Source organism: Phyllobates terribilis, unplaced genomic scaffold (genome assembly GCF_046119375.1).
Source record: "Phyllobates terribilis strain yellow unplaced genomic scaffold, ASM4611937v1 Scaffold_12__6_contigs__length_324123572, whole genome shotgun sequence".
Taxonomy (NCBI): Eukaryota; Metazoa; Chordata; class Amphibia; order Anura; family Dendrobatidae; genus Phyllobates; species Phyllobates terribilis.
The window spans coordinates 200,461,745-200,489,066 of NW_027362772.1; positions in this window are offsets into that span (position 1 = coordinate 200,461,745).

Sequence of the window (27,322 nt, forward strand, 5' to 3'; positions counted from 1 at the left end):
GAGGGGCTTGGCCAGCTCTTAATTACTGTGACCTTGTCAGGGTCGGGGGCTACTCCTTCTGCACTTACCACGTGCCCTAGGTACTGGACCTTCAACAGGTGACACTTTGATGGTTTCACCTTCAGGCCATAGCCTGCCAGGGCTTCGAACACCTCTGCCAAGTGTTTTAGATGGTCCTCGTAGGTCTTCGAATAGACGATCACGTCGTCCAGGTAAAGTAGGACCGTCTCGAAGTTTCGGTGCCCTAGACAGCATTCCATCAGCCTCTGGAAGGTCCCTGGTGCGTTGCAGAGCCCGAAGGGCATACAGCTGAACTCGCTCAGTCCCATCGGGGTGGTGAAGACGGTCTACTCCTTGTCAGCCTCTGCCACAGGAACCTGCCAGTACCCGCTAGTAAGCTCCAAAGTAGAAAAGAAGTTAGCTGATTTTAGTGCGGCTAAAGACTCCTCTATTCTAGGCAGCGGATATGCGTCTTTATGGGTGATACGGTTGATTTGTCTATAGTCCACGCACATTCTTATGGTGCCGTCTTTCTTTTTTACCAGAACCAAAGGGGCTGCCCAGGGTCTACAGCTATCTCTAATGACTCCAGCTTCTTTCATTTCTCTTAGCATGCCCTTTGTGTTCTGATAATGTGCAGGGGGTACAGGTCTGTGCCTCTCCTTTATTGGTGGGTGGCTCCCCGTGGGGATGTGGTGTTCCACTCCCTTTACTCGGCCGAAGTCTAGTGGGTGCTTACTAAAAATTCTCTCATACTCCTGAACCACCCGGTAGACTCCTTGTTTTTGGTGCAGGGGAGTGGAGTCAGCACCCACATGGAGTTTCTGGCACCAGTCCTCCTTTTGTTTCTGGGAGCCATTACCCTCCGCCTGAGGAGATGGAGGCAAAGGCTCCACGGCCCTGATAGCTTTGTGTTCGACAGCAAACAGTTTAGCAAGTGTAGCGTACCTGGGTAAGTGTACCTCCCTCTCCCCAATGTTGAGAATGCGAATGGGCACCCTCCCATGACAGACATCAACCACCCCCCGGCCTGTCAAAATGGTGGGCCTGCTGTCTGAGTACACGGGTTCTACCATGGCTTGGTAGTCTCTACCTCTCAACCCGATTGCAGTCCGACACCAGATCATCATTTCACTTTTGGGGGGCATGGAAATGGGGAATGGGTCACTCATTCTTACGCTACCGATCTCACCACCAGACAGTTCTACCTGCTGCCGTCTCATCAGGGCTTTTATCTCTTTGTTGAGGACTCTCTGTTGGCTGGAACTAGCATTCACCGCCACCTGTTGTAGAATTACAATTACCTCTGAAAGACAATTTTCAATCACGTTAGTACCCACAGTTATTTTAGGGTGACTTTCACGACGGTCAATGTCCACAATAATCACTCCCTGTGCCAGTAGTTCAACTTTACCAATCTTAATGGTCATCTCCTTGAACCCCATCTGCGGCACGGGCAAGCCATTACTGGCGATGATGCTCAAATTACTGTCTGGATACCGTGTTATATCAGCATCAGTCCAATACTGCTTAAAAAGTACATAAGGAATAGTAGTTACTTGCGACCCGGTATCCAGCAAGGCGCTCATGGGGATACCGTCCAGCACCACGGGTAAAACCGGGCGCCACCCAATGTACTTATTACGCCAATTGTAAGGGCCTGGTGATCTTATGCCTGGGGGTTGGCCCTCTGCCCCAGGTTGGACCCATTTAAATTACAGTACCTGGAAATGTGTCCGGGCTGGTTGCATCGACGGCAAATGGGCTGTCCATCCTCTGCGTAGCGGTCTGTGTGCCTCCCTCGGAACGACGGGGTCCTCCTCTGTCGACGACACGGGACATCCTCCAGACTTGAAGCCAACTCGATGGGTCTTGACGGGTCCACTTGTAACGCCTGGACAGTCCTGGTCAACGCCGCGACACTCCTGGTCAACTCCTGGACTTGGTGGTGCAGATCTTTCGACGGGGCTTGGTTCAGGGCCTGTGCATCGGCCCCAACAGAGTCCATAGAGGAGGGCGCTGCCTCCTGGTGATAGGTGAGAGAAGGGCGCCGGGGGTTTATAGCACCACTTGTTGCGGGTTCACGGAGCACCCTTATGGTCCTGTCCTTGAATTGGGCAAAGGTCAGATCAGGGTTCTGAAAGAACATGAGGAACAGCTGGGTCCTGTGGGCGCTAGACAGCAGACCTTCTATGAACTGTTCTGTTAGTAGCTTATCCGTATCCTGCACGCTGACAGGGTCAGCTTGCTTGATGGCTCTCAAGGCTTCCTGCAAATTTAGGGCATAGTCTCTGATGCTGTCCTGTGCCCGCTGCTTACACCCGTAGAACCGCATTTTAATTTCAGCGGAGGTACGTGTATCAAAGGTACCCCGCAGCCGGGCCAGAATGTCCTTTACAGTTCTTTTCTCCTCAGCGGGCCATGACTTTACCTCCCGCTGGGCTGCGCCAGTTAACTGCCCTGTCAGTATGCTGATCTTCTGTTCCTCTGTCAGGGGGTAAACTTGGAATAAACTGTACAGCCTTTCCTTAAAGTCAGTTAGTGCATGGGGCTCCCCTGAATACTTGGTCAGCCAGGCCGCTCCAGGGATGTAAGGCAGGGAGAATGGCATCACCGCTGCTGCAGCTGCACTGGTGGTAGTGGGCGCCTCCGCGTCCGACATCTTCCTCCCCCCTAGTTAAGCGTGGCCTACCTTCCGACGATCCTCTTCTGTAGGCCGCGGCTCCGCTGGTGCTGCTTCGGACGAGGACCTTACGTCGCGTCCTGGTGACGTCAGCGTCGCTCTCGCTCCCTTCCAGGGCCTTGCGCAGCATCAGTGCGTAGGGCGGAGCTTCAGGTCTCGCACGGTTTGGACGTCCACGCCCCTCTTCTTCCCACGCGGCGTCCTGCAGATGGCGTCCGATAGCGGGAAAACGGCTGAAGATGGCGGGAAGCTGCTGAAGATGGCGGGAGACGGCTGAAAATGGCGGGAAACGGCTCCGAATGGCGGGAAACCTCCTTTTAAGGTACGTGTACAGTCTTTTTCAGGCAAGCAATATCCGTTTGTGGCGGGTTGGTCACAATCCTGCCGACTACGCCAAAGGTGAATCGCCCACTGGGCCGTGGGGCACTCGGATCCGGGCAAAAGGGCAATAATGGGGGTAGTAGTGGCAACCTGGTCCGTGGCTCAGGGTGGTCAGACCAGTGGCAGTCTTCTATATGTTTTGCAATGTCCGACTACGCCACCCGTGGATTGCGGTCAGGGCTAACCGCCGCTGCAGTGCAGACCGCTGGGGCAGATGTAAATGTGCAGCACTGAATAGTACAACTCCCCACGGGAGGAGTATGGCCCCAGGGCAGTATATAATGGATGATGGAGGGGATGATTCCTACAGCAATAGCCAGGAAACGGAGGCCTCTTAAACAGTTCAGGGTCTTTATTAGAACAGGTGAGACGACCCAAAAACAGTCCCGGCTAGGAGGGGGCCTGGACGTCTGAGAACAAGTGGGAAGCTGGCCCTGATCAGGGTGAGGGTGTAGGCCTACCGTGCTCTCTGCGCTCTCTCTGGCTATTTCCCTCCTCGTGGTGTAATAGCCCACGTTCCTGAGCTCACCGTGTCTTCTCGCCCGTATGGCTGGCGACTTGGGTCCCTTTTTACTCTTGGCCTGGTGCGGCTTCACCGGTCCCTTCTGCTGTGGCGGAACCTCCGGGCTTCTTAGGCCAAAGGACATACAGTCCCCTGTGGACTGGTTATTTGCTGTAGGACTTGGAATCCTAACAGCCTCGGACACCAAAGTCCAGTAGATTAGCTTCTCTATCTGCCAGGACAGGCTCGCTTCGCCTCTTGTCCCTGGCTCGTGGCTCTCCTACTGCCACACGGCCTCTTAGGCTGCAACACAACTGTCTGTCCCTGCTCTGGGACACCTCTCAATCCAGAGACAGGTTGTCCAGTTCTCTCTAACCCTGCCCTCAGCTCCAGCTTTTATAGGGGCAGCCTGCTCCCTCTACTGGTCTGGGACAGGAGGTATTGCATGCTAATGGTCCTTGACCAGAGAACCTCCCCCTTGCTCTCAGACACAGCTTTATTATACATTTGTGGTATCCAGGCCAGGGTGACACACTAGCAGCTATGAAGTTCTCCTACACTTGGGATGACTGCACACAGCCCACTGATTTGCGCTGGATACTAATGAACCAGTAAGTAATGGTGATCAGGGTTGAGGGACTGCTCTCCATGTCTTCTCAGCCTCAATACAGTTATTACGGTTGAGATTAAAGATGAGATGACTTATCCACAGCATAGGTTAATAACCGCAGATTGGTGGGGTTCGACACTCAGCAACCACACTGTTCTGCTGTTTTTTGCTCCAGCAGCAGCCCGATGTAAATGCTCTGGTCAAAGTGTAGGTGGCTGATGTCGACTACTGCAGCACAACACTGTCCTTTAGAATAGAAGCTGTACAACAGTTATTAGTGACTAGTAATGGTTGCTAAACTTAGACCACAGATGCACAGAACAGCTATGTTCAAAGTATTACATCTGAAGGCTGCAGGAGCAAATAATAGCTGGTTGGTGCAAGCATAGGGAGTCGGACACCTGTCATGCAAGGTGTGGGAAAGACTAAATGCAACATGAAAGGATAAGGGGAAGGGAGCCCAGACAATAGGGAAAGAGGGAGTGGAAACCTCCTAGGCTGATCTGATATCACCCTGTCTCCCCTATCGTCTCTATATTGGTTCCTCACCAATCGCTGCACAGGAACCTAAAACCCTGTATTTCCCTAGAGCTAGGACCTGGCTAGGGAAGGGGGGGGAGCGCTAATGTGTCCCCTATAACAACTAAAGACAACAAGGTAGACATTCACCGGGGAAAGTAACTTTGCTTGAGCCGACTTCAGAGAGATTGCACCCACGTCCTCTTAGCACCAGAGAGGAAGTAAGAACTGCACTTGCTCCAAGCTTTCACAAGGAAACATGTGAATATCATCAGTGCCGCCCTAAAACAGACTGAAAGTGTAAAATAAAATACTTCTTTCCGTATATTTTTTTCTATTGAGGACTTCTAAAAGTACCAATATCACGATATTCTTATATAAAAAAATGTATCGATTTATTCTTGGATTGTCCATTAAAAAGAATTATTGCAGAAGGTACATACAATAATTAGTTGCAAAGTGATTGTCCATTTGTCCATAATTAGCTTAATAGTTGAGATTCACCCATCTTTTCCTGGGATCCTGGCTGGTAGATTGCGTCTGTCTGTGTCCAGCACGTGTGTCAGGATGACATCATGTGTCTGTTGGGCCTACATCAGCAACTGGTTTACACACAGTCCCTCATCCTGTGTCCTGTGGAATGGCAAACCCCCCCTGTCTCTAACATGAGCTTTTAAAGGCCGGTCATATGGCATCTGTTCTTCTAATTATGGTGCTGAACCCAAAATACACAAATAGCCCATGTCAGCTAAAAACCCTAACATGATGGCTGATACAATTTTATGTATGTATGGTACAGAACTCAGAATTAAGAATAAAATGAATATCCATAATTAATATTTAACAATTACCCCTTTTTGAGAATGACAGACATCAACTGAAATCCTCAAAGAAGATAAGTTCACCATTAGGATAACAGGGTCATTTTTATTTCCTTCTTCCTTGGCAATATCATTTAATTTCAATAATAATAATAATATCAATATCGGATTATTGTTATATAATGATGTGAATTCATGTTATGGTAAGCCGTGACTAATATTCATTTAACATATAGAATTATACTTCCTTAAATCTAAATTGAAGTAATCACGTGTCCAATCGTCATCATCTGATGTCATCGGGTCTTCGTCTCGTCTTCTTCTTGGTTCTTTTAAAACACAGTCTTTAGATGAAAACTCCTTTGAAATAAATTATAACGTGTAGATTGATACGCTCGCGCCCGGACTGACTGGCGTGAGCGTGATTAGTGATCCCACTGTACCATGAACCGAGGAGTGCCTGGAGGGGCGTAACTAAGGTCGCACGGCGGCTTAGTCGACTCCATGGACCAAGGAGGAACCGAGCAGAGGGACCAGGTGCGACTCCAGGTCAGACCCCGGTCGCAGTTGTTGACCCACACCGGGGAATGCCGGAACATGCAGGTTAGACTGGCATACAGGCAGGTGGGTATTGGCAAGTACGGCTGGTATGCAGACAGGTGGGTACTGACAAGTACGGCTGGTATGCAGACAGGTGGGCACTGGCAAGCACGGCTGGTATGCAGACAGGTGGGCACTGGCAAGCACGGCTGGTATGCAGACAGCTGGGCACTGGCAAGCACGGCTGGTGTGCCGACCGGGAGGTACTAGCAGGTTGGAGCGCAGGCTGGATAGGGTCCAGTACAGACTGGGAGACAGGTACAGAGCCGCAGATGCGGTAGACAAGCATAGTAAAGCGAAACCGCCGGAGCGGCGGACAAGGCAGAGCAGAGAGGAACTGCTGGTGCGGTGAGCAAGCAGAGCGAAAACCGCAGGTGCGGTGGGCAAGGCAGAGCAGAGCGGAACCGCCGGAGCGGTAGACAAGGCAGAGCAGAGAGAAACCGCAAGTGCGGTGGACAAGGCAGAGCAGAGCGGAACCGCCGGAGCGGTGGGCAAGGCAGAGCAGAGAGAAGCCGCCGGAGCGGTGGGCAAGGCAGAGCGGAGAGAAGCCGCCAGAGCGGTGGGCAAGTCAGAGCAGAGAGAAACCGCCGGTGCGGTGAGCAAGGCAGAGCAGAGAGAAGCCGCCGGAGCGGTGGGCAAGGCAGAGCAGAGAGAATCCGCCGGAGCGGTGGGCAAGTCAGAGCAAAGAGAAACTGCCGGAGCGGTGGGTAAGGAAGAGCAGAGGGAAACTGCCAGAGCAGTGGGCAAGTCAGAGCAGAGAGAAACCACCGGAGCGGTGGGCAAGGCAGAGAGGACAGGGCTCTGTTCACATGGAACAGACTGGAAAATACAGGAAGATACGGAGGAAGGGAAAAGGGACAAGCAGAACCAGATATACACAAGGTACTTCCTATGAAGTAGCGGGTGGACACAAAACTCACAAACAGAAGTACAGAGACAACAAGTTGGAGTTAGGTGCAGGTTCAGATACTGCAGGAAAAGGGAAGGTACGGACATAGAGAAAAACAGGTAACAGACTAGGATACAGTTCAGACAGGAACTGCTACTGCAATGAGATACAAGAATGAGCCTGGGAATACAGCCCCCAGAGTGGCGGAAACAGACTAGAAGTCACAGGTAACAGGCCTGGGAATACAGCCCCCAGAGTAGCGGAAACAGACTAGAAGTCAGAGATAACAGATCTGGGAATGCAGCCCCCAGAGTGGCAGAAACAGACTAGAAGTCAGAGATAACAGGACAGGACCTGGCAATACAGTTGCAAAGACAAACTGAGTGAAGGTGTTGCTCAGGCACCTCCTACTGGGTGGAGGGGGTTTAAATATCCAGTGACTCACAGCAATAGGCTGGAGACGCATTAAGGGTGCGCCCACAGCAGCTACAAGAATCAGGAAGTAACCGGGCTGCCGCCCTAAGCAGTCAGGCAAGAGAAATGCACATAGCATGAACTGGAGCAGGGATTGCAGACTGGACTGACAGGTAAGATTGCGGTCTTGCATAGTGGGAGGTGGTGCACTATGCAAACACGCCGACAGGGATGTAACAGTACCCCCCCTTTACGCCCCCTCTTCTTCAAGCCTGCAAGGGTCTTCTGCAGAGAATTTGGAGGCTAATCCTTCTCTTCAAGAGGATCACCTCTTCTGTTCATTAGAGGAAACGAAACTAGTCTCATCATCTTGGTGACTAGGATGCTTCCTCCTATCAAGCCATCCTCAGCAACAGATGAAGTGGGTGAAGTACCAGGAACAGCATACAGGAAAGTCTCTCTCCGTTTGTTATCAGGTAGCACCCTGGTGGATTCAGGAGACAACTGGAGGTCCTCCGCCTGGTTGGAGGGGTGCAGAGACTCGGGGGTAACCACCGCCTTGACGTTCACTTTGCCAAGCTTACTGGATGAAGTGGGCGGCGCACCAGGTACCGGGTGTAGGAAAGTCTCTCTCCGTTTATCAGGTAGCACCCCGGGAAATTCAGGAGACAACTGGAGGTCCTCCGCCTGGTATGAGGGATGCAGAAACTTGGGGGTAATCACTGCTTCGAAGTATATTTTGCCAAGCTTACTGGATGAAGTGGGTGGCGTACCAGGTACCGGATGTAGGAAAGTCTCTCTCCGTTTAACAGGTAGCACCCCGGGGAATTCAGGAGACAACTGGAGGTCCTCCGTCTGGTTGGAGGGGTGCAGAGACTCGGGGGTAATCACTACTTCGATGTACACTTTGCCAAGCTTACTGGATGAAGTGGGCGAAGTACCAGGTACAGGGTGTAGGAAAATCTCTCTCCCTTTGTTATCAGGTAGCACCCCGGAGGATTTAGGAGACAACTGGAGGTCCTCCGCCTAGTTGGAGGGGTGCAGAGGCTCGGGGGTAAACACCGCCTTGATGGACGTAGGACCAGATTTATTAGAGACGGAGGGTCCTTACTTTAGGACCATCTTCAGACTGGTTTCAGAGATGACTTGTCTGTAAGGCGGGACGGTACCTGAAGCCAGATCATTGGTACAATCGTCGAGACTGTGTGGGGACAACGCCTCCGCTTCTCTTCCTTCGGAGACTTCAGCGCACAGCGAGTCAGCAACTAGCAGATCTAGTGAAGAAGAAGAAGAAACTGATGACTGTCCTGAAGATGTGGGGACTGGACACCCCTTGTACCTTAGCAGTAGTGTTGAGCCACCCCCGTAGTGTTCGAGTTCGGTTCGGTTCGTCGAACACCCGTGTGTTCGCCGAACTGTTGGTCGAACTGTTCGTCGAACACCTTCGAACACCGTTAAAACCAATGGCAGGCAAACAAAAACACATAGAAACACATAGAAAACACCTTCAAAGGTGTCCAAAAGCTGACAAACTGCTCAGAAGACATAACTAACACATGGAAAAGTGACAAGTACATATAGTCATGCGAAAAGAAAAGAGGTGGAGGAGTAAAAGGAGGGGGAGACACAGATATAGGCATGTCATGCCCTTCTAAAATCCAAAAAGTGAGAAGCCGACACGGCCAGTCCGTTCCTGCCCGTGCCACCTCCGTGTCGCCGGGTTTGTGCCAGAGCCGCGGTGGACCCTGACGGCCAGCCCCCCTCTCCCAATACTGGTGCCTGTCCGCTGGTGGGTCGAGCGAGCCCCCCTGTGGTGGAGGCAGCTCTAAGCTTTTTAATTTAAATTGTCTCTCTAATTTGAATGAATACACTTTAAATCCTTTTACAAGGATCTATTGGAGGGCAAGTCTCATGCCAGCAGCCGCGTAATTCCAGCTCCAGTAGCGTCCATTAAAGCTGCTGCAGTTAAAAAGCTTTTATAAGGATCGAGCTCGGCTGTCCACCGCAAGGCGTCCTACCGCCAGTCCCAGCCCCTATGCCTTGAGGTGCCTCCTGATGCTCTTCACTGAGTATCCCGTGGTCCCGAAGCATTTCCTTTGAAAAAATTAAGTGTCCAAACTACAGGTGGTGTAGCTTGCTTAACAGCCGGGATAATCCGCTGACTAGCAGACACTGCTACTAGGCACAAAGTATTTCCTGGGCTAGATGCAGTTAAAAATTTGTAATTAGATACTCTCATTGGATGCTGAGAAAGCATTCCATAGAGTCTCCTGGCACGCCATATATTATTCTCTTAAAAAGCTTGGGGTAGGGGTCTAGGGGACCCTTTTATAGCCAAAATCACGGCCCTGTATCGCAATATGTCACCTAGGCTGAAGATAAATGGAACTGTAGCACCCTGAGGGCTCGGTTGGTACAGAGGTATTACACCTCACCCAGAGGTGTGATATCTCACTCTCAGGTAAGGATGGAGTGTGGATCAGGACCCGACACCTGCATGCATTACACCACATTGCCGTGGGGCAGGGCGACCAATATGCCCCTGAGATGGGCACGACAGTCCTTTTCCCTGGCTGGAGTGGGGGGAGGGAACACTGAGGAAGGGGAACCCTGTAGTGCAGGAGCAGGGAGGAAGCAGTTCCTGGGTGCATTGAGAAGGGAGTATAAAAGGTGGGTACCATCTTAGTTCAGTGCAGAGAAGTCTGAGCAGAAGTGGCAGGGAGCAGGGGCTCTGCATGAGCTCTGCTCGGGAGGCAGGCCTAGTAACAGAGGCCCAGGCCTGGAAGAGGGAGAAGGAAGGAAGAGGAGCGGAGAAGGCTCCAGGAACGAGGAGCGAAGGGATCCCAGGGGTGCGGACCGGCGAGTCGCCACCACACGCCCGAATCCACCTGTGTGGAGGGGTCAGGCCAAAGGGGGAGACCGGTCCCCGAAACTAGTGGAGGCAGGAAACGACCCTCAGCTAGAAACCGGAGGCTGTGACATTTTATGTGGCGCAGCCCCTCGCTACACCCGCTAGGAAGGCACCACATAGGGTCAGGGAAACTGGCGCCAAGTTTACCAAGAGGAGGTCCGAGGCAGCCGGACAGAAGGGTTGGTAAGAAAGGCCAGACAAAGGACACACAAAGGGGGTCCTGTGAAGCGCTCCAAAGTTATCTGGGAGTTGTCTGAGCCCCTCACCGGGTGAGCACAGTACGACGTGGGCAGCCGTTACCTGCGGAAGTGGTCTGGATAATAAGAACTGTGAGTAAAGGCCCTGGACTGCATCACTGACTCCGTGTCGTTACTGCTGCTGCCCTGCACCATCACCCCCATCCTCCGCATACACTGCCCTGACGCTATACTCCTCCCGTGGGGAGTTATGCTACGCTCTGCTGCACCCACAACACCAGCCTCAGTGGTCTGCCCTGCAGCGGCGGTTCACTCTGACCGCAATCCACGGGTGGCGTAGTCGGCCATTTAAACATCAAAACCACATAAATAGTTCCGCCACTGGTTTGACCGCCCTCAGCCACGGAACCGGGTCGCCGCCACGGAGACTACAACCACCAGCATCCACCAAAAAGGGTCCGGCTCCGGATGTCCCAAGGCCCAGGGGGCGCGTCAGAATATTTTCATCACCTTTCATAATCACCAATGGGACAAGGCAGGGATGTCCTCTGTCCCCTCTCTTATACATCCTAGTGACGGAGCACCTGCTCTCATCAATTCGCCATAACCCCAATATTAGGTGGATTGAGGTGGGAGGCACTGAGTACAAGTGCTCTCTATTTGCTGATGATGTCCTAGTATATATCACTCAATCACATATATCCATCCCTGCTGTTATGGCTGAAATAGATCACTTTGTTACATGGTCAAATTTTAAAATCAATGCAGCGAAGTCTGAGGCCCTCGATGTCTCCCTTCCCAAATCCATACAGGATTCCATCCAGTCCAACTTTCCCTTTGCCTGGCCCTCACAGGGTATCAAATACTTAGGAATTCCTATTCATAGAGACCTCTCCCGTCTATGTTATCTTAATTTTGGGCCCTTTATTGAACAACTCCATACAGACCACGGTTGGCAAGTTAGAACTGTAAGATTCACTACGTGAACCACTGGTGTTTTGTGGAAAAGCACATGTACACTGTGTTCCAAATTATTATGCAAAAAGTGTTTAGGAGTGATAAGGGAAGAATTTGTTTGTTTGTCAGTTAAACTCATTGATGGTGATGTGTGTCAGGGCTCTTTATATCACTGTAAGCAATTGCAGACACCTGTGCTAATTAGTTTGGCAGGTGTGTCCAATGAAAGGCAAGACTACTTAAGAAGGCTGTCCCACATTATTAAGCAGCCTACATTTTCTGCCAAAATGGGAAAGAAAAAGGATGTGTCGGCTGCTGAGAAGCAACAAATTGTGGAGTGTTTAGGTCAAGGCATGACTACAATCAACATTGTGCGATGATCAGGATGAAGTGTCTTGGCAATCAAGAAGTATGTAGCTGATTCACAGTACACACGTGTGCGTGCTGATAAGGGCAAATTGAGGACTCTTTCCTACAGGCAATTACGTCAGGTTAAAAGAGCAGCGGCAAAAAAGCCTTGTCATAGCAGCAGACAAGTTTTTGAAGCTGCTGGTGCCTCCAGCGTCCCCCGAACAACAAGATGCAGGGTCCTTCAGAGGTTTACAGCTGTGCGTACGCCATCCTGTCGACCTCCTCTATCCACTGCACACAAGCAGAAACGGCTCCAGTGGGCCAAACAATACATGAAGACTGACTTCAAAACTGTTTTGTTCACGGATGAGTGCCGTGCAACGCTCGATGGTCCAGATGGATGGAGTGGAGGATGGCTGGTTGATGTACACCCCACTCAAACACGGCTACAGCGCCAACAAGGAGGAGGTGGAGTAATGTTTTGGGCTGGAATCATGGGGAGAGAGATTGTCGTCCCCTTTAGGATCCCTGAAGGGGTAAAGATGAACTCCATAATGTATGTGGAGTTTCTCAAACAGCACTTCCTGCCATGGTTCAAGAAGAAGAACCGTGTATTCCACAGCAACATCATTTTCATGCATGATAATGCACCGTCTCATGCTGCACATAACACATCTGCATCTCTGGCTGATATGGGCATAAAAGGGGACAAACTTATGGTGTGACCCCCATGCTCCCCTGACCTCTACCCCATTCAGAACCTCTGGAGCATCATCAAAAGGAGTGTCTATGATGGCGGGAGGCAGTTCACATCTAAGCAACAGCTCTGGGAGGGTATTCTGTCCTCATGCAAAACAATTGAAGCAGAAACCATCCAAAACCTGACAAATTCAATGGACGAGAGAGTTCAGAAGCTCCTTTCGAACAAGGGGTCCTATGTGCAAATGTAACATAACCTAGAATAAAGTTTTGAGTTGAAAACTTTGATTTCAGTTTCTAATAACCTGCTAATGCTTATAATTTCAAAAATGACCATTTTTTTGGTCTTTATTAAAATGAAAAGGTTGATCGAAGAGTGTGGGGGATCTAAGAGTGTGGCAACCCAGTAGTCAGGATTACTTCGAATTCTGACAATCTGAGGGTCATGTTGCAGGTAGTGCAGCAAGAAGGCACTTATGTGTCTTGCGCATCTCGGAGCCCCAAAATTATTTTCCGGGCTAGATGCAGCTAAAAATTATTATTAATTTTAAATCTGGTGGAGCTTAGTATAGATGGCCTAATAGAATCAGTAATGCACACTGCTACAAAGCCCAAATTATTTTCCAGCCAAGATACAGATAAACATGATTAGTAATTTTAAATCTGGTGGAGCTTAGTATAGATGGCCTAATAGAATCAGTACTGCACACTGCTACAAAGCCCAAATTATTTTCCAGCCAAGATACAGATAAACATGATTAGTAATTTTAAATCTGGTGAAGCTTAGTATAGATGGCCTAATAGAATCAGTACTGCACACTGCTACAAAGCCCAAATTATTTTCCAGCCAAGATACAGATAAACATGATTAGTAATTTGAAAGCTTAAAACGGTTGGTGAAGTGATTTTAACCAATCATCAAGCTTTTACTCTCCCCAGGATGACACAGGGGTAGAAAAGTCGTTTCGGATCCATGATTTGTTCATCTTTATGAACGTGAGTCTGTCTAAATTATCAGTGGAGAGCCGCGTGCGCTTATCTGTCAGCACACCACCAGCAGCGCTGAACACACGTTCAGACAGAACGCTGGCTGCGGGGCATGACAAGATCTCCAAGGCGTAAGTGGCGAGCTCCGGCCATTTATCCAGATTGGAAGCCCAAAAAGAGCAAGGGTCCAGTGACACAGTCATGGCTTCAATGTTTACTTGGAGATACTCCTGTACCATCGTCTCTAGGCGTTGACTATGTGTCAGACTTCTTGTTTCCTGTGGCCTTGCAAAGGATGGGCTAAAAAAGTGGTAAAATGATTCCGCAAAATTGATGTTACCAGCAGCTACTGTGTTTCTGTTACGGTTTGAGTGCTGAACACTCGACGTTCCCACGGTTTCAAGTTGGAACTGTGAGATTCACTACGTGCACCAATGGTGTTTTGTGGAAAAGCTCATGTAAGATTCTGCAACAGTCTCTGCTGATACTCCTGCATGCGTGCATCCCTTTCTATGGCAGGAATAATTTCTGCAAATTTACTTTTGTACCCGGGATCTAACAGTGTGGCAACCCAGTAGTCAGGATTATTTCTAATTCTCACAATTCTAGGGTCATGTTGCAGGTAGTGCAGCAAGAAGGCACTCATGTGTCTTGCGCATCCAGGAGCACCAAGTCCCTGTTGTGTTGGTGGCGAGGTAACAATCATGCTTCCTTCCTCTGTCCTCTCCCCCCAACCTCGCACAACAGAAATGTGATCAAGGTCTCCCTCATCTGATGAGTCTTCCATCAGTTCGTCCTTCTTCCTGGGCTTCTGCACCTTCCTCACTAGTTTGGCTGCTACCATGCGCACTGGTAAAACCATCTCCCCCACCCTCACATGCCTGCCGCCTTAGTGCTGCCGGCCGTCTGGACCTTGCAGATGTTAGCGCTTCCGCATACAACTCCTCCTCCTCTACTTCCTCCACCTCTTGTGCCACCACCTGACTCCGAATTCTGTTTAACATGTGCTCCAGCATGTAAATCACCGGAATAGTCATGCTGATAATGGCATCGTCAGCACTAAACATCTTCGTCGCCATTTCAAAACTGTGCAGAAGGGTGCATAGGTCCCTGATCTGAGACCACTCCTCCAGCGTGATTTGCCCCACCTCTGGATCTCGTTGGCCCAGGCTATACGTCAGAACGTATTGCACCAGGACTTGTCGGTGCTGCCACAGTCGCTGCAATATGTGCAGAGTTGAATTCCACCGGGTAGGCACATCGCATTTTAGCCGGTGAAGTGGCAGGCCCAACGACTTCTGTAGAGATTTAAGTCGCAGAGCTGCGGGATGCGAACGGCGGAAGTGAGCACACAGCGACCGTGCCCTCTGCAGAAGGCCATCTAGTCTGGGATAGTGGGTTAAAAATTGCTGGACAACCAGGTTCAACACGTGAGCCATACAAGGCACGTGTGTGACATTGCCCCGGCGAAGGGCCGCACCCAGGTTTGCAGCATTGTCGCACACGGCCTTCCCTGGTTTCAGGTCCAGTGGAGACAACCATTCATGAAATTGGTTCTCCAGAGCTGACCACAACTCCTCAGCTGTGTGACTCACATTTCCCAGACATTTTAAATTAAAAGCCGCCTGATGACGTTGAGCCCTACTGTCAGCATAGTAAGGAGGTGTGCAGGATCCCTTCTGCGCAGTTAGAAAGCTTGTGGCATGACCAGACAGGCTTTGGGTGCAGGTGGAGGACCGAGAGGAGGTTGAGGAGGCAGAAGCAGTGGAGGAACTTTGAGATAAAGAGGATTGACGCACAACTCGTGGGGACGGCAAGACTTGGACAGCAGCCCCTTGTCCTGCTGTCACCATAGCTACCCAGTGCCCAGTCAGCGACATGTAACGCCCCTGTCCATGCCTACTCGTCCAAGTGTCTGTGGTGAAATGCACCCTGTCACACACAGAGTTTCTCAAAGAAGCAGTGATGTTGTGTGCGACATGCTGGTGGAGCGCAGGCACACCTTTCTTTGAGAAGTAGTGCCGACTGGGCATCTGGTACTGGGGCACTGCGACGGACATAAGGTCTCGAAAATCCTCTGTGTCCACCAGGTGGAAAGGCAGAATTTCTGTAGCCAAGAGCTTGCAGATGGTGAAATTCAACCTCTTAGCTTTCTCATGGCTAGGAGGAAATGGTCTTTTACTTGTCCACATCTGAGGGACCGAGGGCTGGCTGTTATGGTTAGACGGGGTTGATAAGGGTGTCCTTGGCAAACTGCCGGTCTGTGAGGAAGATGCAGGCGGACATGTTAGGTTGCCTTGATCCAAAGGTGGTGCTATCGATGTCGGACAGCGCTCAACACCAGCTGGTGTTACCACCTCCAAAGAAAATGATGACCTGCCAATCACGCTGGCTGTTGCGGGTAAAGAGGTGGCAGGTCTGCGTCCCAAAACAGGTGTGACTGCTGTCCCCCCAGTCACAGAGGATGAAGAGGCCGCAGATGCACAAGATGGGGCAGACGGTGGTTGGCCCGGCCGGCTAGGCCGCATGGTAGCACAGTGAGCTTCCCACTGCAACTTATGCTTCATGTCCATGTGCCGGTTCATGCATGAAGTACTCAAACTATGTATTTTTTGGCCTCTACTTAGCTTTTGTTGACAAATGTTACAGATAACACGAGTTGGGTCATCTTTATCGATCTGAAAAAATGCCCAGGCTATGCAAGGCTTAGCACCCATGCGACCTGAAGAGCCACCACGACTTGTGGTCAGAGGCAGAGTTGTGTTTGAGGATGCAGTTGTTGACGTGCTTCCAGTACTACGTCTCTGTCCAGGAAGGCGCAACCTGACCTCGTCGTCACTAGCATCCTCCTCCACCTCCTCTGCTGACCTCATCTCTTGGCTGACTGTGGGTTGACAGTAAGTGGGATCTCCAACCTCATCATCATCACCCTGTGTGTTATCACACCCGTCGTCCTCAGAGCCCACCTGTTCCTGCCCTGACAAAAAACTAAAGTTGTCGCTCCAATCAGGTATTTGAGTCTCATCATTGTCTTCCTCATTGTCTCCACCAACAGGAGTTACAGTTTGGGAATGAGGGTCTACATTATGGTCAGAACCTTCTGCGTCTGGTCCTGGATCCGACTCATAAAGATTCTGGGCATCAGTGCAGATCATTTCCTCGTCTTGATTCACAGAAGCGCATGAGCCGACCTCTGATTCCCAGGCTATAGTATGAGTAAACAGCTCTGCAGACTCAACCATCTGTTCTACCTCATACTCAGACGGGCAGCTGGAAATATGGGAGCTGTGAGGAAGCAAGTGCGATTGGGGTGACACCTCTGAGGACTGGAGTATTTGTGATGTTGAAGTTGATGTGGAGGAGAGCCCACTTAAAGGAGCACTTGATATCCGTTGAAGCACCTGCTGTTTTTGTGCCTCATCTGGAATTTGTAGCGATTGGCGTGGCCGTAAGAAAGGGATCTTATCACATTGTCCGCTAAAAGAAGTAGACATTTTAGTTTGGCTGGAAGATGGTCTTTCTTCTGCAGATGTTACTGTTGCTTTAACACCTACCCCACGGACACAACCTTTTTTCCCCTTCCCAACACGCCTATTCCCCTTTCCACCAGCAGCAGGCCTTTTTCCACTCATTTTGGTGGTTAACTAATTCACAACTCTGGAGTTGTTTGCACAAAAAAACAATGGATGGGAACCGAGCAGAGCTGAGTGGCCAAACTGTGGTATTAGGCCAAAACTATTGTCTGGGTTAGATGCAGAAAAAAATTATATTTAATTTGCAACCTGATGGAGGTCAGTATAGATGGACTAATAGAACAAGTCCCACACACTGCTAGAAGCCCAAATATTTTTTCAGAGCTAGATGCAGAAAAAAATTATATTCAATTTGCAACCTGATGGAGGTCAGTATAGATGGACTAATAGACCAAGTCCCACACACTGCTAGAAGCCCAAATATTTTTTCACAGCTAGATGCTGGAAAAATTATATTCAATTTGCAACCTGATGGAGGTCAGTATAGATGGACTAATAGACCAAGTCCCACACACTGCTAGAAGCCCAAATATTTTTTCAGAGCTAGATGCAGATAAAAATAATTTTTAATTTGCAACCTGATGGAGGTCAGTATAGATGGACTAATAGAACAAGTCCCACACACTGCTAGAAGCCCAAATATTTTTTCAGAGCTAGATGCAGAAAAAAATTATATTCAATTTGCAACCTTATGGAGGTCAGTATAGATGGACTAATAGAATGATGCTATGCCCAAAAGGTTTTACTTCACTAGGTGCAGTAAAAAAATTGGTATTCTATACACAGGTGGTGTAGCTTGCAGCACAGATAGGCTACTCCACTGACTAACACACTCTGCAATAGGCCAAAAAGGATTAGCTTTGCTAGATTTAGCCAAATGCTGTGAAAAAAACTTGCACAGCACTGGCACAGACCTGCCTGGCAAAAACTGATAGGAACTGATGTAACCTAGTCCTGAAAAGGACTGCAATTACAATTAGTCTTTACTCCCAACCTATCTATTTAAGAGCACAGACCTGCCTGATAAAAGTCATAGGAAATGCTGTAACCTAGTCCTTAAAAGGACTGCAATCACAACTATTCCCTACTCCCAAGCTATCTGTAGATTTGTGCGAAAATTGGCTTGAAATTAACAAGGTATAGCGCACACAGCAACAGCGATGCCGTCTAACATGCAGCTGCAGCAGTGAGAAAATGGTGGCGACGGGGAAAATGGCTGGGTCTTATAGGGCAAGGACATGTGACATACACTGCCAATGACACATGCCCTTGCTTGTGTGAAAAAAAGCAGTTCGCTCCGTGTGTGCTCTGCTGATAGGCTGACAGATTGCACCTCCCCACTGTAAATGCGGGAAAGAGAAAAAAAATTGGAGATCTTCATTATTCCTGCAGAGATCCATCCCCTGCCCCTCCCCCCGCCCCACTGTACACTCAAACTGCGTATTAACATTAATTTTCAGCATTACTGAGAAAAAATCCAGTTATGATTTTGGTGCATGAACAGTTATCGAACATAACCTCGAACAGCCGAATTTTTTTCAAATCGTTCGTGTTCGCCGAACGGCTCGAACACCGCCCAAAACAGCTCGAATTTGAGATTGGCGAACAGTTCGAGTCGAACAACGCTCATCTCTACTTAGCAGTCCCCCAGGATACACCATGCAGGGTCTCCAGACCTGAGCGGGCACTAGATCTCTCGGTTCTGGACGACCTTTGGGTAAGCCAGTCAGCACCTGGAATGTGAACTTCTTCATATGTAATGCTCCAATCTGGAGCTTAATTTGTACAGACATATTTTGACTGTTTCTGAGTAGGGCTCGTCCTTCTGCTGACAATGCCCAAACCGGCTTCTGGAGTTGTCGGATGGGAATCAGACACCGACTCTTCAAGGCTTTAAGCCCCAAACTTCCGGTTAATCCGAGGCCTTCACTTGCCACGGAGACAGTCATGGTCATCTGTAGAGAGGAAACACTAACGCCAAGGGCAGCCTCTCCTACAGGCCTAATGTCTTGGGATTCTCCAACCTTCACTGGACAAAGACCGTCAGGGGGTCCCAGACCACCGTAGCGGGACCGCAATCCGATTTTGTGACTGAGTTCTGGCTTCTACTTAGCCTGACGAACATAGTCATCCTTCACGGATTCTGTGCGGAAAGCTGCCTCTACAGGCTGGGGAACAGTAGGTCTTTGGAAAGACAGAACCTGGCGTGACGGTTTACCACTACGCCTTGCACGTCTGGACTGCCTCTTGAGGTTGGGAAGAGAAGTATTCTGTGGAGCATAGTCATCCTGTGTGGATTCTGGGTGGGCAGCAGTCTCTTCGGGCTGGAGGACTGGTAGGCTACCTACACACATTACCCATCGGGGCTGCTCCGGGATATTGGGAAGGGAAGCTTTAGCAGAGGCTTCAGGATTAGGGTCATCGAAGACCATTAGAAAGGCCACCAGGAAGGCCTGCAGGTCAAAGATGATAGGATCCCATACTTCCCATAGTGGGGTGATCCCTTTCAAGGCATCACCCGCTAGGTAGGACATCATGAATGCTACTTTAGCCCGATCAGTAGAAAAATAGTGAGCATAGAACTTGAAATGCAGCATGTATTGCTCCACAACTGCACGGCTTCGTTTTGAATCCCCATAGTACCGTGGTGGATCCACAGGAACGAGTGCTGATAGATCCATTAGGGCTGGTGCATAAATCGCCTGGGCCATAGCTTGAGAAAAAATGTTTTGTTTTTTTTTGGTGCACGTATTCGCCAGACAAGGATTCAAAATGTCTCTGAGAGCGAAAGGCCGTGGGGCTCAATGGGAACCATGGCATGAACAAACTGTTACGCTCGCGCCCGGACTGACTGGCATGAGCGTGATTAGTGATCCCACTGTACCATGAACCGAGGAGTGCCTGGAGGGGCGTAACTAAGTATCAACCCGATCCGACCAAGGTCGCACGGCGGCTTAGTCGACTCCGTGGACCAAGGAGGAACCGAGCAGAGGGACCAGGTGCGACTCCAGGTCAGACCCCAGTCACAGTTGTTGACCCACACCGGGGAATGCAGGAATAGGCAGGTTAGACTGGCATACAGGCAGGTGGGTATTGGCAAGTACGGCTGGTATGCAGACAGGTGGGTACTGGCAAGCACGGCTGGTATGCAGACAGGTGGGCACTGGCAAGCACGGCTGGTATGCAGACAGGTGGGCACTGGCAAGCACGGCTGGTATGCAGACAGGTGGGCATTGACAAGCATGGCTGGTGTGCAGACCGAGAGGTACTAGCAGGTTGGAGCGCAGGCTGGATAGGGTCCAGTACAGACTGGGAGACAGGTACAGAGCCGCAGATGCGGTAGACAAGCAGAGTAAAGCGAAACCGCCGGAGCGGCAGACAAGGCAGAGCAGAGAGAAACTGCTGGTGCGGTGAGCAAGCAGAGCGGAGTGAAAATCGCAGGTGCGGTGGGCAAGGCAGAGCAGAGCGGAACCGCCGGAGCGGTAGACAAGGCAGAGCAGAGAGAAACCACAGGTGCGGTAGACAAGGCAGAGCAGAGCGGAACCGCCGAAGTGGTGGGCAAGGCAGAGCAGAGAGAAGCCGCCGGAGCGGTGGGCAAGGCAGAGCGGAGAGAAGCCGCCGGAGTGGTGGGCAAGTCAGAGCAGAGAGAAACCGCCGGTGCGGTAAGCAAGGCAGAGCAGAGAGAAGCCGCCGGAGCGGTGGGCAAGGCAGAGCAGAGAGAAGCCGCCGGAGCGGTGGGCAAGGCAGAGCAGAGAGAAGCCGCTGGTGCGGTGAGCAAGTCAGAGCAGAGAGAAGCCGCCGGAGCGGTGGGTAAGTCAGAGCAGAGAGAAGCCGCCGGAGCGGTGGGTAAGGCAGAGCAGTGGGAAGCCGCCGGAGTGGTGGGAAAGTCAGAGCAAAGAGAAACCGCCAGAGCGGTGGGTAAGGCAGAGCAGAGGGAAACCGCCGGAGCGGTGGGCAAGTCAGAGCAGAGAGAAACCGCCGGAGCAGTGGGCAAGGCAGAGAGGACAGGGCTCTGTTCACATGGAACAGACTGGAAAATACAGGAAGATACGGAGGAAGGGAAAAGGGACAAGCAGAACCAGATATACACAAGGTACTTCCTATGAAGTAGCGAGTGGACACAAAACTCACAAACAGAAGTACAGAGACAACGAGTTGGAGTTAGGTGCAGGTTCACATACTGCAGGAAAAGGGAAGGTACGGACATAGAGAAAAACAGGTAACAGACTAGGATACAGTTCAGACAGGAACTGCTACTGAAATGAGATTCAAGAACGAGGCTGGGAATACAGCCCCCAGAGTGGCGGAAACAAACTAGAAGTCACAGGTAACAGGCCTGGGAATACAGCCCCCAGAGTAGCAGAAACAGATTAGAAGTCAGAGATAACAGGTTTGGGAATGCAGCCCCCAGAGTGGCGGAAACAGACTAGAAGTCAGAGATAACAGGACAGGACCTGGCAATACAGTTGCAAAGACAAACTGAGTGAAGGTGTTGCTCAGGCACCTCCTACTGGGTGGAGGGGGTTTAAATATCCAGTGACTCACAGCAATAGGCTGGAGACGCATTAGGGGTGCGCCCACAGCAGCTACTAGAATCAGAAAGTAACCGGGCCACCGCCCTAAGCAGTCAGTCAAGAGAAATGCACATAGCATGAACTGGAGCAGGGATTGCAGACTGGACTGACAGGTAAGATTGCGGTCTTGCATAGTGGGAGGTGGTGCACTATGCAAGCACGCCGCCAGGGATGTAACATAGATATTGTACAGTCCATAATTGTATTCATTATTGTTCAGTCCATAAACTGTACTCTTTATTAAAAAGAGGACGTGTGTCAATTGATAAGAAAACAAAGTCCATGGATGAAATGTAGCTTTAATATTCGTGTAGTGTCACCTGGACTTACGTTGGATTGTCTTTGGATAATTCTGGAATCCTCCGTGTCATCCGCACAGGTCTCATGTCAATTTTGGAACAGATGTGACGTCTTTGGTCAGCAAAGCAAGGGTTAACTAGACACTTCCCTGCTTTATATAGCACCATAACCAGTACTCAGTCCTTAATGTACAGGGCACATATGTCAGACTGGCAGAATCCTGACACTCCTTTATTATTCACCAGCTTTCAGGTGATAGGAAACCACTGGAACGTGATGAAACTTGAACACAACACGGTTCATTTAGGATCATCGTCCTCTGCGATCGTGGTTATCAGTGGTGCGAATTGTTTTTGACACAGTCTATTATAACACTCAACATTCACAACATCTTTACCTTCTGAGATTTCCGGATATCGGTTGCTTCCTCTTGTAATTTTTGAGAATCTCTTTGATTTATAAATATGAAAAGTCTTTATTAAGATAGAATTCATAATTGCGATGTCTTGATTGAAGTCTTCATTCCCTAATCTGATAAGGCACTTTCCTAACCTATAACATCACAGCGTACCATAGCAATCAATAATATCCATCTAATTATTATCAAAATAAATTATGTTTGGAATAATAAAACAATAATAGATAGTAATTCATTATTAATCAAGTTCTTCATGTGATAGAATATTTTTATGTCATAGGTGTAATTACCTTTTCAAACTCATAGGTGTCAGTGTGTTTTGAAACAACAAGTGTTTATATCTTTATTAAACCAATAATACCAAAGAATGTATACTCATGAACCAAAATGAATAAATATATGAGTGAATGAATGCAAGAATGACTTATTGTGTTTACTCAGAAAATGTAAACCATTTTGATCAGTTCATGGTCGTTTATCTAGATGACATCCTGATCTTTTCAAACTCGGTGAAGGAACATCAGATGCACGTAAGACGAGTGCTACAACGGTTAAGGGAGAATTTGTTATATATTAAATTAGAAAAATGTGAATTCCATCAAGAAGAGATTCAGTTCTTGGGATACGTCATTTCACCTCAAGGATTACGGATGGATGCTAAGAAAACGCAAGCTATCACCAAGTGGCCTATCTCTAAAAATGTGAAAGAAGTTCAGCGTTTTGTGGGGTTCGCCAACTTTTACAGACGTTTTATCAAGAATTTTTCAGAAATCGTGGCACCCATCACGCAACTAACAAAAAAAGGAGCAAAATTCATCTGGACCCCCCAAGCGCAAGAAGCATTCTCTCGTTTAAAAATGAAATTCACGACAGCTCCCATATTACGCCATCCTGACCCTGAATTGGCTTTTATCGTCGAGGTGGATACTTCAGACTGTACGGTCGGTGCTATCCTCTCTCAGAGGACAGGGGAAAAGAAGTTGCTGCATCTATGCGCATTTTTCTCACAACGTATGTCTTTAGCCGAAAAGAACTATGACGTGGGAAATAAAGAATTGCTCGCCATCATATCAACATTCAAAGAGTGGAGACATCATCTCCAAGGGGTGGCACGGCAAATTTTGGTGTTGACCGTTCATCGCAATCTAGAGTTTATCAGGTCTGCAAAATGCCTCTCTCCTCGGCAGACCCGTTGGAGTCTGTTTTTGAATCAATTCAACTTTGTAATTTCATACTGACCAGACTCCCATAACAAGAAAGCAGACGCATTATCCCGAATGTTTTCAAGTGAGGCTAACCTCGTAACAACACCCAAACCCATTGTGGCAGATACTAAGATCTTGGGAGTAATACATGATGGAGATTTGCTGGAAGATTTGAAAGCAGCATACGAAACAGACTTGTTTCTATCACGTCCATTAGGGGACGTGCATCTGTTTTTTAAAAATCAAGTATGGACCGATGGTAGACGACTATATGTGCCAGAAGCAGCTCGGTTAAAAGTTCTACAACTAGTGCACGATTCTAAAGTTGCAGGGCACAAAGGGGTACAGAAAACGCAGGAGTTTTTGTCACGTTTCTTTTGGTGGCTGAACTTTCAAGAAGACGTGAAGAAGTACGTTAATTCTTGTGACATCTGTGCCAGATATAAGACTCCACGTGCATCCCCTATGGGACTATTGCAGCCTCTCGCCATCCCAACATGACCACGAGGATCGATTTCAATGGACTTTATAGTATACCTACCAGATTCCAAGGGAAAAACATCCATTCTGGTAGTAGTGGATCGACTTACGAAAGCAGCGCATTTCATCCCGTGTTCAGGTCTGCCTTCAGCAAAAGATACAGCTGATCTGATTATTTGCAATGTTTTTCGCCTCCACGGAGTGCCGGATGAAGTCGTCTCAGATCGAGGTGTGCAATTTATATCTAAATTTTGGCGCAGTCTATGCTCAGCGCTAGACATCAAGGTACGATTGTCAACCGCTTACCATCCGCAATCTAACGGTCAGACAGAATGTACGAATCAGACACAGGAGCAGTATCTTCGTTGTTATATTTGCCATCTGCAAGACGACTGGGTAGATCTGCTGCCATTTGCGGAATTTTCATATAACAATTCACAGAATGCCTCTACGAAACAGACGCCATTTTTTGCAAATCTTGGATTTCACCCAAACATCTTTCCCAAGAATCCTGTGGCACCATTAATACCAGCAGTCACAGAAAGAATCTCTCTTCTACAGCAAAATCTGAATGTTCTGAAAGACACATTAACCGCTTCCCGACCGCCCACTGTACATAAACGTCGGCGCTGCCTGGGCTCTGTGCAGCGCCGACGTTTATGAACGGTCGGTGGTCCCGCAGCCCCCAGGACCCCCAGGGTCCTGCAAGTTCTGCGGTTGCGGTTCAGAGCGACAGCTCTGACAGGGGACATCATCGTGACCTGATTGGATCAGGTCCCAATGATGTTAACCCTTTGCTATCTTCTCTATGCCGCGATCTATAGTGATCGCGGCATATAGAAGATAGTGAGAGGAGAGGGGGTCGTCCACTTACCTCTCCGACGGCCCCCTGATGCCTTCCAGGACCTGCCGTTGTTATGGCAGCTGGAGGTCACATGACCACCTCCAGATCTGCCATATATAGTGTCCTGCTGAGCTCAGGCTTTCAGCTGAGTCCAGCAGGAGACAGACAGTGTGAAACTGTCAGCAAACTTCTCATGCAATGTAATACATGTCTATTACATTGCATGAGAACAGTGATTAGAAAAATAAAAATTAATGTCCCATACAGGGACTAAGTAAAAATGTAAAAAAAAAAGTCTAAAAAATGTTTTCAAACTGTTAAAAAAATCACAAAATAAATAAATAAAATATTAAACCAATAAATCCGTATATTTATGCAAAAACAAAAAGAGTACACATATTTGGTATCGCCGCGTCCGAAACAACCCGATCTATAAAACTGTCACACACCGTAATAAAAATAAATAAAAAACGGAGCAAAAAACTATGCTTTTTCATCATATCGCCGAACAAAAAGTGGAAAAAAATGCGATCAAAAAGCAAAATGGAAATAAAAATGGTACTGCTGAAAACGTCATCTTGTTCCGCAAAAAAAAAAGCCGCCATACAGCTCCATCAGCCAAAAAATAAAAAAGTTATAGCTCTCAGAATAAAGCGATGCAAAAAAAAATATTTTTTCTATAAAATTGTTTTATTATGTAAAAGCGGCAAAACATAAAAAAATCTACAGTAAGTGTAGTATCGCTGTAAATGTACTGACCCGAAGAATAACACTGCCTTATCACTTTTACCACACGCAGAACGGCATAAAAAAAACCTCAAAAAAAAATTCCTGAATTGTTGGTTTTTGTTAATTTTACCTCCCAAAAAACGGAATAGAAAGCAATAAAAAAAGTCACGTACCCAAAAATGGTACCAATAAAAATGTCAACTCTTCCCGCCAAAAAACAAGCCATCACATGACTCTGTCGGCCGAAATATGGAAAAATTATAGGTCTCAAAATATGGCGATGCAAAAACTAGATTTTGCAAAAAAAAGCGTCTCTTAGTGTGTGACAGCTGTCAGTCATAAAAACCCGATATAAATCTGGTATCTCTGTAATCGCACCAACCCGAAGAATAAAGTAATCTCATCACTTATACCGCACGAGGTAAATAAAACCAATTCTTCACCTGCTACTGAATTGTTTATTATGTCTCCCAAAGATCGCAGTAAGGCTTTGCTCACATTTATCCTGCGCTCTGCGCTGAGCACTTACACCAGAGTTTCCGTGTAAATCTCTGAAACACGTGATTCAGACGGAACCCATGACGGAAGATTCCCTGTAATGAGGCAGATATAGGCCACTGTGGATGCCATCTGGCCTGTGATCCCACGGTGTCATTTTTTTTTAGGCGTGCATAAAAGTGCGGTTGGCCACAGTTTTGTGCACTTCTGAAAAAGAAGGACACCGCTAAACAGAGGCCAGACAGAGTCCAGAGTAACTCTGCTGCCTCATTATAGTGAATGGATCCTGCAGGGGTTTCATCTGAATTACATCACTTGGAAATTTAGATGGAAACCCCGATGTAAGTGCACAGCCTCAAGCACCGGATAAATGTTACGTAAAATGTTCCCAATAAAAGCTTCAACTCGGTCCTCAAAAAAAGCTAGTTCCCACTCAGGTCCGTCATCTGTTAAAAATATAAGGGACTTCCAAGTTACTGGTAGCAGAAAGGCTCTGGAAAAGCGAAATGGCCCTTGCCCCCCAAAAGAAATTCAGAAAATTTTGTGCTCCCAAATCCAAATGCCTAATCTACAATAATTTGTTCTCCAATTGTCAAATAGCGCTCCGTCCCTCCCAGATCTCGCCGTATGGCTAAGCGGTACGATACAGCCAGATATGGGGTATTGCCACTTTTAGAAGAAATTGTGTGACACATTTCGGCACCATTTTTACCCATTGCCCTGTGTGAAAATGTAAAATCTGAGGGTAAAACATTTTTTTGTGGTAAAAATACAATTATGTTTTCTTCACTGCCCAATGGTATAAATTTAAAAATTAAAAAATACTCACTACTTCCCTAGATGAATTCCTTGAGAGGTGTAGTTTACAAAATGGGGTCACTTGTGGGGGTTTCTGCTGTTTCGGCATGTCAGCGACTCTTCAAATGTGACATGGTGTCTGCAACCTATCCCAGCCAACATAGCGCTCATTTCTCTTCCGAACCCTGCCGTACACCAAAGCAGTGGTTTTCCCCCACATATGGGGTATCGGCGTACTCAGAAGAAATTGCACAACAAATTTCATGGTGCAATTTCTCCTGTTATCCTTATGATAATGCAAAATTAGGGGATGAAAAACATTTTTTTGTGGGAAAAATGTGAAAATTTTATTTTTACGGCTCAATATTATAAACTTCTGTGAAGCACCTGGGGGTGCAAGGTGCTCACCAGACATCTAGATA